The sequence below is a fragment of the Podarcis vaucheri genome (genome assembly GCF_965113315.1).
Source record: "Podarcis vaucheri genome assembly, chromosome: 11".
In the NCBI taxonomy this organism is placed as follows: domain Eukaryota; kingdom Metazoa; phylum Chordata; class Lepidosauria; order Squamata; family Lacertidae; genus Podarcis; species Podarcis vaucheri.
The window spans coordinates 14,887,811-14,905,170 of record NC_138749.1 but is presented as its reverse complement, the minus strand read 5'-3'; the positions used below and the strand labels follow the sequence as shown (position 1 = coordinate 14,905,170).

The 17,360-nt window shown below is 41.1% G+C and overlaps 1 protein-coding gene across 5 annotated transcripts in view; it reads right to left on the bottom strand.

Moving 5' to 3' along the window:
* Positions 1-17,360, bottom strand: part of WDR7 (WD repeat domain 7) — a 228,882-nt gene that overhangs the window by 104,769 nt on the left and 106,753 nt on the right. The gene's annotated exons all lie outside the window — the stretch shown is intronic.

Genomic DNA, 17,360 nt, shown 5'->3' with positions numbered 1-17,360 from the left:
GTCCTAAAGGATCTACATTGGCTCCCAGTATGTTTCCGGGCACAGTTCAAAGTGTTGGTGCTGACCTTTAAAGCCCTAAATGGCCTCGGCCCAGTATACCTGAAGGAACATCTCCATCGTTCAGCCGAGACACTGAGGTCCAGCTCCAAAGGCCTTTTGGTGGTTTCCTCACTGTGAGAAGTGAATTTATAGGGAACCAGGCAAAGGGCCTTTTTGGTAGTGGTACCCACCCTGTGGAACACCCTCCCATCAGAGTCAAGGAGATAAATAACTACATGACTTTTAGAAGCCCAGCCAGATGGGTGGGGTATAAAAAATAAATAAATTATTATTATTATTATTATTATTATTATTATTATTATTATTAGACATCTGAAGTATAGGGATTTTTTTAATGTATTGTGTTTTATTGTAGGGTACATATAATAAATTCATCATCATCATCATCATCATAATATTGCCCCAATCACTCTGGGTGGCTCCCAACAAAATATTAAAAACATTTAGAAGATGTTTTCTAAAAGCCAAATACTGTAGTTGTTTCACCAAATGAAGTATATGGATTTATGTTTTCCTGCACTCTGTTATGGCAGTACATTAGAAACACTGGGGGGCATTTATAACAAGAAAGGCTAGACAGTTACCCAACTGGAAGAGTTCCCTCTCCCTTGCATCAAGTTTCACTTTCTAGGTTACATTGGCCTAGGGGTCAAGGTCACAGAAGGGTTGGAGCACGCAATCCCTTGCTGCCTTCAAATACTTACTTTACATGGCTTCTGGGTCTTACTTTAAGTCAAAGCTGATGACCCTAAAGCAGTTTACATTAGTGGATGAAATAATGCAAGAATGCAGTAGGCAAAGGAATATGAACAACACAGCAATACTAGCAGGCTATCTGAACTGTCTGCACCCCAGGTGGTCCTTATAAGAACTGTAACTTTAAGAAAGGATGGTCCAAGCTTGTTCTTCCCCCTTCTACCTCACCATCACTTTTTCCTTCTGTTTCATTCTATTTAGACTGTACACCAGAAGAAGGCAGGGACTGTACTGGTTTTTGTAAGCTGCTTTGGGAGCCTTTTCAGCTAAAGAGAAGGATGGGAGATGACTTAAAGAAATAAGAAATATTTATAAGCATGCAGGGCTGCATTTACAAAATTTAAGGACACTGGATGTTACCTATTTAAGTCATGCTCAGAAGAGACTCACTGAAATTAATGGACAAGTCCACTGATATTAATGGGTCTACTCGTGACTATGGCTCGTATATCACCCATGACTTCAACTGCATTTTGAGGTATAGCTATAACTTCTTCAATATACCAGGAAACAGACTTCTGTATATTATAGCCAATGTACTAGAAATCTCACCCTTCCCTGCTACAACTGTGATGTTATATCTCTTCTGAGAGAAATCAGAGGAGACCACTTGGTACTCACGGACAGAATTACAAGGTCTGGAGATTAACAAAGTGAGAATTAATAATAAAAAACGCTCTGCTACGGTATGCCCAAACTGCAGCAAATGAATTCTCTCTCTCTCTTTTAAAAGAAAAGGGAAAAAGAGCACTGGAACCTCTGTTAAGAAAACCGATTCCCAGTTCAGCTCTAGTTCTGATAGTTTTACACCCAAAGGAGTGGGTGGGGGTGATCTTTAACAATGAGAAGGAGAGGAGCTTTTAAAAAAATAAAAATCAATAGTCACCTTGTATGGAAAAAGAAAGATGAAAATGGACTCTACGCTAAGTGATACGTAACCATTTTAATCACCTGCAATTTGTATATATAATGACTACCGTTAAACGCAACACAAACCGCAACCGGGGTCTGCCTAGGCAGATCCATTTTTTAATTCGCTTCACTCAGAGCACAATGATCTGGAAGGAAACCACCACGCTCCCCTCGCCTCCAGCCCCCACCCCACCCCAAGAAGCATGCTCCATAACAATAGTTCAAAGGAAAGCTCCATTCTGCAGTTGCACTGATTGTTCTGTCAGCTGACCTCTGCAGAAGGGAATTGCTAACCGCTGCCGAGCTCCTTAGCTGACAAATGAATGATCGCAGCTCCATCTATTTTCACTATGGCTGCCTCTAGCCCAGGTGCTCAGACAGAGAGCCCGGTGTGACATCTTAGATCAAGATGAATTGGCACAAACTCCTGATCCAAGATTGTTTTATACCATTTAATTTAGTTTCTTCCCCTGCTCGGATGAGCACAGCTCTGGTTATGGATTTCTATTCTAATGTACTGAAGCAAGCACTGAAAGAAGCCAATGAAGCAGATGCTGGAGCTGGGGGACTGCAGGGATACTGATCAATAGGCAAGGCATTGACCCCAACCACTCAGCCTCTGCAATGGTCACTGTTTAAAGAAAAGAACTGGGGTGGGGGAGAGAAAGCCCCACACATGTGCTGCTTCCAGTAGGAAATTAAACAACAGGGGCACTTGGCAAACTCCCCCCTCGGAAAACAAAAAGGGAGAGAGAGGAGCCCCCTCGTTGGCTCTTCCTTTTGTTTGATTAAAGCAAGCTCAAGTTAACCCTTCGTTTTATCGGGATTCATTTAGGGCCAAATGCTTTTTTCTGGCAAGTCCAGGTTTAGCAAGCCAACCCTATGTTACAACCTCAAGAAGCAAGGGGAAAACATATCAACGTGTTGACTGCCTTTTCCAGTTCTGCTCTACGGATGCGTTTCTTTCACAAGAAGCGCCCGTCTGAAAGCACTTTGAGACTCCTGACCCCTTTTCAAGAGATTTCCATGTTCTGCAGCCAGGCTTAAAAGCTGCAGGTGTTTTAGTGCCAGAAAGAGCAGTGGAAGTGAAGTTTTGGGGAGCTGATTAGCAACTCAGTTTACGTAAACCGAGCTATGTTCACTAGAGGACACTAGCTGACATTTTGTTCTGTGTAAGAGATTTAGGTGTGAAACTGGTGTGTCCCCCCCCCTTTACTGTCTTTTGAGTTATTAGGAGGAACATGCAATTAATGGCAACCCTTCCCAACAAATAAACTGACAGCCAAATGGGAGATTTTAAAATGAAATAATGTCTATAAAAGTTGTCCTCGCTACAAGTTTCATTTGTCTCGTGAAAATTTGGTATTTTCTCACAGCGATGTGCCTCCATTTAATCATGCTAAAGGGTGACACAGAGATCCATTTTCTTGACAGGACGGTTGATCACCCTATCACGGTGAGAAAATTAATAACCTCAAATAGCCCTATGTGGGGGGGAAAGAAGCTACGCTGGGGAAGAAGGAAGGTTTCTGCATTTAAGCTGTAGAGATAGCACACTTTCTATGCACTAAGTAAATGGAAGTGACAGATTTCTTCATTATTTGCCAAACGGACATTTTGACTCCACATTTACAAAGGTTTCCAAGCACACTGACCGAGTACCAAAACCAAAAAGACAACAGCCCTACAGGAAATGGTCGACAACTGTAGCTGTATATTTTTCATCCCTAATCTGTTTAAATAAAATATAGGTAAAAAAATATCTGAAAAAAAGTTTAAGCTGTTTAAAAGGTTGCAAGATATTGATTACTTCATTTAAAAAGCAGTCAGGGAGTGCAACCAAGAGGTCAGGATAAATTTAGCAGTTTGAAGCACTTTACTAAATAACTCTAAAGATCATGTTAATTGGCTTTGCACAGTCCTAGTGTAAAATTAATTTTATCCTATCTTACAATAAAAGGATTAAAAGACATATTAAGTTCTACAGGTTTAACTGGAACAGGAATCAATGGATTTGAATTAAGGCTAAAGGCTATTTTATGGGAGATGGACTACCCCCAGATACTTTATATCTGCTATTAGGCACATGATGGTATTCTTTTATTGTATTAGGTATTAAAAACTTGGAGGGGTAAATGCCATACCAATTTATTATTATAGAAATGTGTCTTGGAATTCTGAGCAGGTGAGTTCTTTGGTTTCAGCCCACAGAATTTACTGATCCTCTGATCCTTTCATAACCCCTGGCACAACTGCAACCCTTATAGTGGTGTCCAAACTTTTTTCAAAAAGGGCCAGATTTGATGAAGTGAAGGACCATGAAGGCCGACCAAAGGGCCAACCAAAGTTGTTGACCTTTTTTTTTAGGATTGAAGCTGTTTTACCCCAAAAATAAACTGCCACTGGGGCCGGATTGAACTGACTGGCAGGCCAGATTAGGCCCCCGAAATGGACTTTGGACGTGCCTGCTTTAAGAGATAGACCGGCCATATTATTCATGCTCTGATAACATCTTGTTTGGACTACTGTAATGCCTCATATATTGTTGTTGTTCTTTAGTCGTTTAGTTGTGTCCGACTCTTCGTGACCCCATGGACCAGAGCACGCCAGGCACTCCTGTCTTCCACTGCCTCCCGCAGTTTGGTCAAACTCATGCTGGTAGCTTCGAGAACACTGTCCAACCATCTCGTCCTCTGTCGTCCCCTTCTCCTTGTGCCCTCCATCTTTGCTAACATCAGGGTCTTTTCCAGGGAGTCTTCTCTTCTCATGAGGTGGCCAAAGTATTGGAGCCTCAGCTTTGGGACCTGTCCTTCCTGTGAGCACTCAGGGCTGATTTCCTTCAGAATGGAGAGGTTTGATCTTCTTTCAGTCCACGGGACTCTCAAGAGTCTCCTCCAGCACTATAATTCAAAAGCATCAATTCTTTGGCGATCAGCCTTCTTTATGGTCCAGCTCTCACTACTGGGAGTGTGTGTGTGTGTGTGTGTGTGTGTGTGTGTGTGTATACTGGGAATGCCTCATATATAGGGCTGCCTACAAAGTGTGCTGAGCAATGGAAAGCCCTTCCTAGAGAGGCTCATTTGGCACCACTTAAGTTCTGGCGTAAAGACCATTTGCCCAGTTGACTAGTGTTTTGTCTTTTTACTCTCCTGGCTTTGGCTTCATGCAGCTACCATTGCTTGCTATGCTTTACTGTTTCAGCGTTTTCTTCTTGCTATTTGGTGGTTTTAAGTGATGGTTCTTAACAGTCAACCAAGCTGGGAACACTCTGAATATTCTCTCCACGTTTTAATCCTAGTTAATTTATTTGGTTTCTTCCTATTCCTTGCAAAATTGGATGGACTTTCTGCTGGACCCCATATTTCTGTAAATTGGGGTCAATGTAAGTTTCGGTCCTTCAGAAAAAAATCCTTCTTCAGTCTCGATCCTTCCTTGATACTAGGAAGCATCAGACGAGGCGTTAAATGCAGAAAAGGTGTTGTCAGTGATGCGGTACATTAACTGTAATATTCAGGCATTGCTATTTGCCCTTTAATAATTCATGTAGATGTGGCACCATCTACTGACCTGAGCTATTGGAAGTTTACCGTGTTGTCATCTGTGAGGTGTTAAAATTCCTGTTGTGCCACTTTTGAGGCAGAACTACACTTGGCCATCAGCTATATGTGCCTTGAATGAAGAGCACCAAACAGTACTTATAAAAATTTCAGATGCACCTCAGGATGTGCAAAACATTGATTGCAACTATGCCTCTCTTTCCCTGCATATCTCTCTCTCTCTCTCTCTCTCTCTCTCTCTCTCTCTCTGTGGCACAAACATTTCTGCTTTGCTGCATATCCCGTATTCCACCCACAAAATCTCTTCTGTTGATATTAACTGCCTTAACATATTATATTTGTTCAAGAATTTCCACATGAGCTGAAAGAACTGACACAGCGCATCAAATGTTGAACACAGTGAAGACTGTTATGCAGTTCAGACTGTGAAGACATTGAGTAGTAACGAACTTCCATTTATTTAAAATATGAAATCCCATGAGTTCTGATCCAAGACAGAACTTCTAGGGTGGCTCACAAAGCAAAGTAAGAGCACCACGGCATAAGAGAAAAGCAGCAATTAAAACGAAATGAAAGAAGTAGAGCAACAAGCAATTTAAGGGAAATGATTTGGTAAAAAGAATAATACAGTGGTACCTCGGCTTACATACGCTTCAGGTTACAGACTCCGCTAACCAAGAAATAGTACCTCAGGTTAAGAACTTTGCTTCAGGATAAGAACAGAAATCGCGCGGCGGCCGCGCAGCAGCAGCAGGAGGTCCCATTAGCTAAAGTGGTGCTTCAGGTTAAGAACAGTTTCAGATTAAGAACGGACTTCCAGAGCGAATTAAGTACTTAACCCGAGGTACCACTGTACTACCTTAACGTTTATCCAGCACATGTGAATGTACACACTCCTTACAACAACCTTATAAGATAGATGAGTATTATTATCATCATCTTGTCGTTGTTGGCATCCATCTGTCTCAAGAGACAATGGAGTGCACCTCTGAGGGTGAAGTCACCTCTGAGGGTGAAGTTAGCAGCACTTAAGTGACCTCCCTAGTGTGCAAGCCTGGAAATGGAGGTCCTGGGCTCTTGGCCGTGCTGAAATGGTCAAAAGGAAAGCAGAGCAATACATTTATCACCAGCTGAGTTGCTGGAAGGAGGCCTACAAGGTGCCATCCAACCGTCCTAAGGACTCTACTCCAGATTTGTGTAGGGTTTACTTCTTGATGCCTTCTTCTCTTGAAGATGTCCCACAAGGCAGTGGAGGTTTAGGACCAGATTTTTCCTTTTCCTAGATATGAACTAAATGTCTTACTGCATTCAATGAAGTTTGCTGGAGTTCACCCTTTACTGGAGGATTATGATTAGCATCGTGTCTGATCACCATCAGTTTTTAAAATTTATATACAAACTTTAAGCTGAGCTGACAGCAAGCAGACTTCTGCTCTCAAATTTTATGGGGCTTAAAAATATTATTCATTCTCTACCTTCTTGGCCCCTAAAAAGTTTCGCTGGGCACGTCTTGTCCTGTTCCTAAGCCTTGACTACAAAAGCTGTCGACTTCCAACTGGGCATAATGAACCTCCCACATCAGGAGTTGCAATGTTCGCATAGATTCCATGTGAGCATTGAAGTCAATAGCTAGAAGGGGCTAACAAGAAATTGGTAGCTAATTTTAATACAATTCACACAGAATACTTAATTAAGAAAAATACCATAAATTATATATGTATTATTCTTATAGCACTAAAGATGCGGGAGCTTTTATGAAGCAACAAACTGACAAGTCCCCAAGGAATTTACAGTCTATAGGGGAAACAACAGCAAACAGGGGGAGAATATGCACATCTGCAGGGTTACAGTTTAGTAGGAAATGTAGACTCAAAGGCTGCGCTAAATATTTATTAAGTTACCATATATGGTAGAAAGGATTGTAATGTTTTTACTTTCCCCTTTAATATGAAATTTTAAATATTTGTGTAATTCGCTCAGAGATCTTGGGATAGAGCAGACTATGCAACAGACAAATGTGGGATTAAAACCATTTGCTCTTGGATGCAGTCAAAGAACAGTTGACCTCATCTCTTCCTTTTAATCACAGCACACAACACAGCACTGCCTTGCTTTAAACAAAGTTCAACATTCAAAGCTAAAAATTTGCTTCCATTTTTCAAGCAGCTGGAACCAAATGTTTTCATAGTAGCTTACGAGTAATCGCAAGGATTAAGGTGCTGATTTTCTGCTGCATAGTTGGTGCTATTCTAAGCCAATGGCGTGTTTAAATCCACACCAATGAAATCAATACAGCACTGTTCTCTTCAAGGTGAGACCAAATAAACCTGTCTGAAGCTCTGAGAAATAGGCTTTGCAGCACACTTTGAGTGCTAAGTGCCTTTCAGTCCAGAGATCTGTCATTAAATAATCATTAGCCATCATTCATTCTTCCTAAAAAGCTTAACATCTAAACTTGTTCAGCATCCACTAAAGTATTAGTATAGACTACCAAGTATTCATTAGCTCGTAGGGATGTGGATACACTTAACTTTAACAATGTACTGACATGCTAAGGCACAAAGTGGAACAAGAGAGCCTAGTGAACAATGCTCCTTGCTTATTGCTTTCAAGTTCCTTCAAATTGCTGTCATTACATGGAAGGGTTAAAAGAGCCAGCAAGCTTTTTCCTTTTTCTTTTCCCTTCCCTCCTTCCTTTATTTTTATTTTTTTGCTCACAGACATTCTTGTCAAGTTATAAAACTGCAAGTACGTCTATGGCTTTTCCATTTCGCATCCTGCCTTATGGAGTTGGAGGGTGGTTGTTGTTTTTCAAACCTTTCCTGGTCGGGGTTTTTCATTCATCTTTGGTGACAGGAGCAACATTTTCATAATTAATTAACATTTATCCGCACTGCTGTAATGGCAGTCACCTGTGTCATGTTCCTTGCCGTGGGAGCACACTTCTACACCTCCGGAAATTCATTGTAATTCACACGCAAAAATAATCTAAGCATGCTTCCGTTCCTAATTTCAATATATTGCGATTGCGGGATCCAGTCTTCGCATGATGCAGTGAACTCGACCAACATATAAATGTTATTGACACCACTACAGCCAATGCAGACAGCAGGCTTCTTATTCATTTTCTGGAGACGTACCTAATAATTTTATAGAAGTCAGGCTGTGCATAAGTGATAGAGTATTCACTTTTGAAAAGAAACATAACCTGACTACTTGGTGGTCATATACAATATCACAGCTAGCTACTGTAGATTTAAATGTGCCTAAATCTGTACAACAGCATCAGACGGCTGGGTAATAGGGAATTTATATAGCTTTCTATAATTCTTGTTACTGTATTAATGCCTATTAAAAACTGCTGAGATTTTGCAGTGTTAGTTGCTGATTTGTAAGGGAAGTGTTCATTCATACTAGTATAAATATAAAACAGATTTGATTATTGAATATCTTCTTTATAATATGCTAACAGGATTAAATTAATTACTATGACACACTGCAGGAAGGTGGGGTGGGGGGGAAGAGGCAGTATGAAAAAAAAAATCCAGCTCTGGTTGATTAAAGGGATCATCTATCAGCTCCATACAAAACTGCAGAGAATCCATTTTGTCCTGAACTATTCCTCACTGCTCTTGCTGTATGTTAGGGAAATAGTTGCCTTCAACCATTTTAGGTTTCCCGTTCTCCAATACAGTGAAATGTTTGGTTTGCAACGTAGAAAAAAGTCCTCAGATTAAAAAAAAATGCAACACAGGTTATCTGTGCCAGTATATACACCTTAAATATATGTGAAGCTTTGTGAAATATAAGGACATGAACTTAACATTTATGCAAGAAGAGAATAAAGAATTTGATTATAGCCTTAAACTCAAAAATTGTCTTAATCTTCATTATGAGAGAGTGACTCATATTTTTGCCTCTGAACTGAGCTAATTGCAATGAATTAAAATTTCATTTATGCAGTGAAACAGGACATGTTCAGATCCACAAGCCTGCTCCATTATTTGTTGCTTTGCTTGCTGATGCACAGGCACTGGTAAAAACAGTATAATAAAATAATGGCAATTTAAAAAATATTCAACCCTCCTAAAAATTAAATATTTCAAGCTCATCAGTTACCTTGCTAGATGCTGATGGCTAGCTTACAATGAGACAAAAATCAAAGTACATATGAAAATATTTTTCCAAATGACTCCTGCTTTTAAAGATATGCTAGATTACAAAAAAAAAAAAAACACCTGATCAATAAAAGCAATTCATTCTGGAGTATCAAACCTCACTGGGCATTGGTAAAACTTCAATAAAACCAGTATTCTGGATTTTACATTTTGAAACATGATTACTATTTTATTGAAAAGTATAAGAGTAACAAACTATTTTAAATTGCAATCATTTTGAAACCGAGTTGCAACTTATCCTGATTCTTTATGAAGAGACCAGATTCTTATTGGAAATCAATGAGAAGGCAGGTAAAATTAGATAGCCATGATTTGCCAGGAAATCAATAAGAGATAGAGCAATATCAGAAACTAAAAATGGAATGTCTTACAGAAACTGAAAATATATTTTCCCCACAATTTCCCCCCCAAAGATCTGGTTGCTAAAAAAAATTAAATGCCACAAAATAACAAAGATCATGTAAACATTACATTCAGTTGCCTTTCTGTTATAAAAAATGAAAAAACCTTCCACGCCTCATTTCTTTCTGTTTCCATGTAATGTCTGAAAATGATTCATTAAATCCTTTTGAAAGAAAAATTATATTACAAAAGGTTTAAACAGGATGCTATGCCAAAACAAAGGTGTGCCTACAGAGGTATTTTAACAGCACTTTTAAGAATGCTTCTATAAAAAGAAAATGGTAAAAGAGGCAATACCCAACACAGATAAGAAATGTTGCACAGCACAATTTTATCCCACAAAGCCACCAACATCACAGAATAACAGTGGCAAATAACAGTAGCAACAGGAGGCTTAGCAGGAATAATTGCACAGATATAATTAACAAGGCTTTGGGAAGTGGGAACTTGTGAGGTATTTAGATCCTTTCTGCTGGAATGTGCTTTGAAAGAGTTGGAAAACAGCACGATTACAGATGACAGAATCAGCAGCGCAACTTCCTGAAGGATTAGGAGGCAGGGCTCACAGCCACTTGGTATTCCTTGAGCCTATTATTATTCAGGTGAGTTCTGAATATGTAACAAGTGCAGACACAATGCTGGATTTTCCTTCCTGCGTAATTCTGAAGCTTCAACCGTTTGCAATTTTGCAGCGCATCGTTCAGTAAATATTGAAACAGCTGTCTAAAACCACAGTTCTACAAAGTATGAGGCAAGCCTCGTGAAGGGAAGAGAGAGCGCTGCTAGGTAAAATATGCCCACAGACAAGCAATATATAGGGGAATTAAAAAAAAGAGAGAAATATGAATATGAATTTAAACACACTAGAGGTCTGGTTTTCACATAATGCAAAGCCATGGCTCAATAGTAATTTATTTTGAACATTTATATGTCGCCTTCCATATAAAAAATTCTCCAAGACTATTTGCATATTAAAATAACATTACGTCAACTGTAATTGAGCTTAGTCTGGGGGCACATCTGGAAAAATGAAGAAACTGTCAAGGCAACAAAAAATACCCATCTTATGGAACAAAAATTGATGATGATCACACCCACCCAAACACCTTCACTCCCTTCCATAAAGGAATAAAACACAGACAACAAGAGGAGACACCCCTCATAAAACAACCCCTCTAATGGTCAGGGGTCCCTTTACCTTTTTAAGAAAAGTCAAACCCTCTCAATTTTTGAAAATACAAACGCGGCAGGGCCTAGCAGACACTAAGGGGGTTATCTGTGGGTGCCACATTGCCCAAAGAACCACACTGGGAGTCCCCGGCTTAGGGTTCTGCGTGAAACCCGTTCAGCAGCGTAACAATGGTTTCCTAACTACATGATCCGAAACTTTGGTTTGTAGTCAGTTTACAAACTTTAGTTTAACTATGGCTTTGTGTGAGATGCAAGATGGATCTCAAATATGGATGGTCTCCCCACTTCACCCCAGATGTTTTACCAAGATACAAAGACACAAAAGTAGCTGGAAAAGAAACCGAACTCTTGGGAAATAAGCCATAGTTGGATCATTTGTGGGCAGGGCCATCCCTGGTGTGTGTGCACATTTAAAAGTCTACCAGCACTGCCTTCCTAAAGTAGCAGCAAAATCAAAATGCAAGCTGAGCTGAGAGGTAAAACAAAGACAAAAGATAAATTGTGAGCAGAGGTAGTGGGTAGAGAAACTCAACAGGGGGATGCAGGGAGTATGATTTGCACCAGGCCCCACCCTCCCTAGGGAATAGCCCTGTCTGTGGAGAAACCTATGGTTGGTTTGATAAACAAACCATGACTTGTGTTTAAGTGCTAACCTGGCCATGGTGGCATAGAGATGCCACTGATAACCAATGGTTCACAGGATTAGCCTAATGCAAAATGGTGAGTAACATTAGACATGTGACTGTAGATTTTATGAGTCACTGAGCCGGTACAACACAGAGGGAAGCTTGGTTTGATCCAAAGGTTCCCTTCTTCCAGTGGAAGGAATTTTCTGCCAAAGAAAGGAAACCTTTGGATATGAACCACTTTTTTAAACCCCCAAACCTAAAACCCACCTCTTTTGACAGCTAACAAACAGGGCATGGCGGTGTGTACAAAACTAAAAACACCATAAAAATATAAAGTGGTACCTCAGGTTAAGTACTTAATTCGTTCCGGAGATCCGTTCTTAACCTGAAACTGTTCTTAACCTGAAGCACCACTTTAGCTAATGGGGCCTCCCACTGCTGCCGCGCTGCCGCTGTTCTTATCCTGAAGCAAAGTTCTTAACCCAAGGTAATATTTCTGGGTTAGCGGAGTCTGTAACCTGAAGCGTATGTAACCTGAAGCGTATGTAACCCGAGGTACCACTGTACAGTAAAAATATTAGAACAGTTGTAAAAGGACAAAATGAAACAAATTGTCGTATTATACAAAAAGGGCTCAGCTTAATAATCACAGAACATCAGGGCAGTGAGGGGAGGGATATGGGTCTTTAAAAGACCTCTCAAGCAAGCAATTGATGGTGCTTCCAGTACAGTAGGGAGAAGACCTGTCCAAAGAATGGAGCAACAGCAGAAAATGCCACGTTAAAAAAAAGAAATAATCACTATATAATGGGTCTATAACATGTGGTGCTGCTGACAACATCTCATCAATCTATCAGGTCTACGTAGGGACAGGTAGTCTTTTGGGCAAGCCGCAGGATCATACCAAAGGCCCATGTAGCCCAGCGCTCTGTTCTCGGAGTGCACATGGGAAGGTCTTTGTAACCAGATGCTCATGGGATGCTCACAAGCAGCACCTTAGCGCAACACTCTCCACGCCTGTGCTTCCAGGCAACTGATATGCAGTGGCTCTGTATGGTTCATAAGTGGGTGGAGGGAGAGACATGGTGAGGACCCAAAAGAAGCATGTCCATATTACACAATCCCTCATCGTACAATAAGTAGGATTGCAACAACATTGCATGTATGGTGAAATATTGCAATCATAGAAGAGTATTAAGTGAGCAACGTGCAAACTAGAAACATCTCAAGTGCAAATAGACCCCAAAAGTGGAGCACAACTGACATGTTATAATAACATACACAAGCTCCGCCATCTTGAAACTGGCATCCATGTAGATTCACAACACTGATCCCACACATATTTAAACAACAAACACTCACATACACACCACACGAGGAAGGTATTAGTGACACTCTGAACACCATGGCATTGCAAACGGGTGTTTGCCAACTGGGTACAGGATTACCATAGCTTGCTCTTGGGCAGAATTAGCTTTGCAGGAGCTTCATAGAACAGATTACTCAAGCCCTTCCTCAGCACTAGGGGCTCCATAAGGACCACACCCACAATTCTATAGGTTCCACTTGTAATGCATTAGTGTGAAGCGAAAACAAGAAAGAAAAACCTTCCAGCTCTCTCTCTGTATCCTGCTTTCTAAGTCACACAATCACTTAACTAATTTCGTACAGTTTACGTGGCATATTCGGCATACGCTGTGCTTTAGAAACAGGGTGTAACCAAGAGGGATGCGGACAGGGGAGTTTCTATTTCAAAGGGAGAGAATGTATAACCACAGAGATCTGCCAATGTTCATTTAAATACCACTGGTTGCCATGGCAGCACAAAACACTAAATGGTGGCGGACTGTGCTTATCACTTTCTCCCCCTAACAGTGTATGCATGTATAGCTTATTCTTTATGGCCAATTCTTAATACATCACATTGTATTTGACAGTTGTATTATGCAGTTGAATCTGCTAGTTTTTATTCACAATGCCTTGACATATTCCAAGGTGGAACAGTCTAACCTTTAACCTCCTTCCACAAAAGGGAACTGCTGCTGCTGCTGCTGCTACTACTACTACTACTACTAGTTGTTGTTGTTTTAGATACCACCATTTATCCAAAGATCCTAGGGCAGTGTACAACACTAAGAACATAATTTACACAGCATAGTAATAAAAACATAATACAGAGCACAATAATACACAATAATTATAATTAAATGATCATAGCAACAGTGCCCTCCCCGCATTTAACAGGTCATAGATTTAACATTTAACATAGATTATTTAATAGCCAAAGGCCCGGGTAATAAGAAATGTTTCTGCCTGGTGCCTAAAGACATGTAATGATGGCAATCCTCTTTGGGGAGAACATTTCACAGATGGAGAGCCACCACAGAAAAGGCCCATTCTCATGTTGCCACCCTCCGAACCGTCTCATAAATGACAAAGAGCCAATTCTATTTTTCTGTCTCTCATGTCAAAGCAAGCATGAATCAGTTCTGTGTACTGGTTAGAGCCTTGGACTAGGACCTGGAAGACCAAGGGGCAGCTATAAAGCACACTGGGTGGCCAGACAGGATTGTTGTGAGGATAAAATGGAGGTGGAGAGAACCATGCAAGTCATACAGAAATAAGTAGAAAAAGAAATAGTCATTGGATGCTCCATGATAATGGAATTCACTTCTTGCAAGCATCCTTCGAAGGCAGGTGGCCACTTTAATACTTTGATTCATGTTGGGGGCTTTATTTCAGAGGGTGGCAACTGGTGCTTGTTCCACAGAACTTTACTTTATACTTTGATTTTTAATCTGCCTGCCCTAAATTATCAAGAAAGGGTTAAGCACTAAAATTAAAACCATAAATTCTCCACTACACTCAAGCAGCCAAGACAAGAACTGGGTGGTATTCAACCAACCGATTATTATTCAACCTGATTATTGTCTTCCAAAGCAACCACTCTATTCCGAACTTAAAAATGGAAAGCGTAATGCTGGTGGTCAACAAAAGAGGTTTAAAGACTATCTCAGGGCAAATCATAAAAAATGTAGTATAAACACCGACAATTGGGAAACACTGGCCTGCGAATGCTCCAGTTGGAGAACAGCCTTTACCAAAGGTGTCATGGACTTTGAACACGCTCAAACTCAGGACGCAAGGGAGAAACATGCTAAGAGGAAGGCACGCTTGGCACCATGATCAACTCCCACCCGGAAACCTATGTCCCCACAGTGGAAGGACGTGTGGATCCAGAATTGGCCTCCACAGTCACTTGCGGACTGTAAGAATTGGCCTCCACAGTCACTTGCGGAGTAACAATATTACTCAATTATGAGTGATCGCCGAAGAAGAAGGTATTCAACTATGTATTAAATTAATGGACCTAACTTAGTCATGTTCCAACTTACTTGAAATACACTATGCTGATAAAATTGCTCATATTCATTCCAGCTTAAGATGCTTGCGTTATGTCTTCTGTTTAGTGACTTAAGCACCTGCTTCAGATAGATAATTTTCAGTTTGTGCAACCTGAGGGTGTTGATATGGTTCTTAGACAATGCACTTTAGACATCTGCCCAGCCTGGTAATAAAAGCTGCCAGAGAGGGGCTGACTGAGCTACTGTTGTGGCTAATGCCTCTTTTCAGCAAGACATGATGCCGTCAAACCTCAAGAATAAAAGCTAAGACTACTTCCTAAGGAAGCACTTGTTGGTCCCAAAGTGTTAGGTAATGATTGACCAAGCTCGAATATGCCTTTTAGGGGGGCAGAGTAAACAGCTGGTGGCATCTCAGTTCCAGGCATATAGCCAGGTGGTGATACTGAGAAACATTTGTTTGATGCCATGGCTTGTAGGCGGTTCCTGAATTTTGTCTCCTATGCTTTTTAACACCTGCATGAAACCTCTACAAGAGGTCGCCTGGTACAGTGTCATTGCTATGCTGATTCAGCTCTCTCTCTCTCTCTCTCTCTCTCTCCAATGATCCTAAGGGGACTGTGAATATCTGGTACAGGGCTCATATTACATCTCTCCCTTTTGTTTCAAGTGCATTGGCTGCACAGTTACTTTCAATAACAATGGAAAGTGCTGGTTTGGCTCAGAAAGAGGTTATCTGAAGAGCCGCCTTTCTCCATATTACCCTGCTCCAGAATTTAGATCTTCTGCAGGTTCAGCTTAACTCAGTTGGTTAGAACATGATAATGCCAAGGTTGTCGGTTCGATCCCCGTATGGGACAGCTGCATATTCCTGCACTGCAGGGAGTTAGACTAGATCAGGAACGTCCAACAGGTAGATCGTGACCTACCGGTAGATCACTGGACGTCTGTGGTAGATCACTGGCTCCCCCCAAAGTAGCGCAACAACTTTGACTCCCCTAAAAAAAGCTCAACGTTTTTGCCCTGCACCCCCCCAAAATGGGGCTTTCCTCCTCCATAAAACAAGCTCAACATCTTTGACCTGAACCCCCCAAAAGGGGGTAGATCACTGCCAGTTTTTAACTCTGTGAGTAGATCACAGTCTCTTGGGAGCTGGCCACCCCTGGACTAGATGATCCTCAGGGTCCCTTCCCAATTCTACAATAGTATGATACTGCTGTCCCTTCAGAAATATATGAGGTTGCAATGCACAGCAGGGCTGTTTCTGTGGTGGCCCCCTGAATCTGGAACTCAGTACTCCTGGGAGATCTGGCTCCTTCACTGCTTACACTTAAGAGCACAGATGAAACTTTTCTTTCTAATCAGGCTTTTGAGCTCTCCTATATATCGTGGTGCCTGTGCTGTCTGTCTGTTTATATTGTCTCTCATATTTGACGGTTTTTAAAACTGTATGCTGCTCCAAGGCGGAACGGTGAGAAATAAATTATTTAAAAGTAAAGTGTATTTTTCCGTGTACAAGACTAGGTTTTTTTTCTTGAAAAATTAAGCTTAAAAAGGGTGGTTGTCTTATACATGGATGGCGGTGAGGTTGGATGGGCGATTGGTGGCTGCTGTGAGCCAGAGACTGTCAGCGACGTTCTGGCAGGTGATTGGTCATTGCGGCAAGTTCCGCAGGCTATTGGCTCCCGTGGCAATTGGTTGGGTGATTGGCGTTTGCTGTCGGTGAGCGATCATACAATTGATCGCAATTCCCCCCTCTCTTTTCTCAATTTGGAGCCTCAAAAAAGGGGGCATCTTATACATGGGGGTGTGTTATACACTGAAAAGTATGGAAAATAAATATGAGGAAAGCATTGGACCACAAAGTTTGCTTACAATGATGGAGGGGTGGGAGACAGGAACAGGCAATACAATAAGATACAAGCCAGTGTCAGATTTGTAAAAGACAGTATCCAAGAGACTCAATACTCTGAGTTGCTTCTGCTGCTGGGGAAACTCCAGAGAGTTAACCTGGTGTGATAAAAGACTTGACAAAGCAATTCTGACTGTGCAGCAATGCTAAGTTGTGGGCTAATACGAGAACAGGGGCCCAATGGCTGTCTTTCAACATGTGCAATTTACACATGGCTTTATCAATAGCCCTAGTGCTGAATACAGAACACACTCTATTTGGCTTTCAGTCAATTAAGCTTTAAGCTGTCAGCAAACAAGACTTTTAAGTTAATTTTGAATCACCGTGAATCAAGTTGAAGGTTGGAAAAGGGCGCACTCACATGCCGGCATGAAAAAAGGCAGTTTAATTGCCTCTGAATA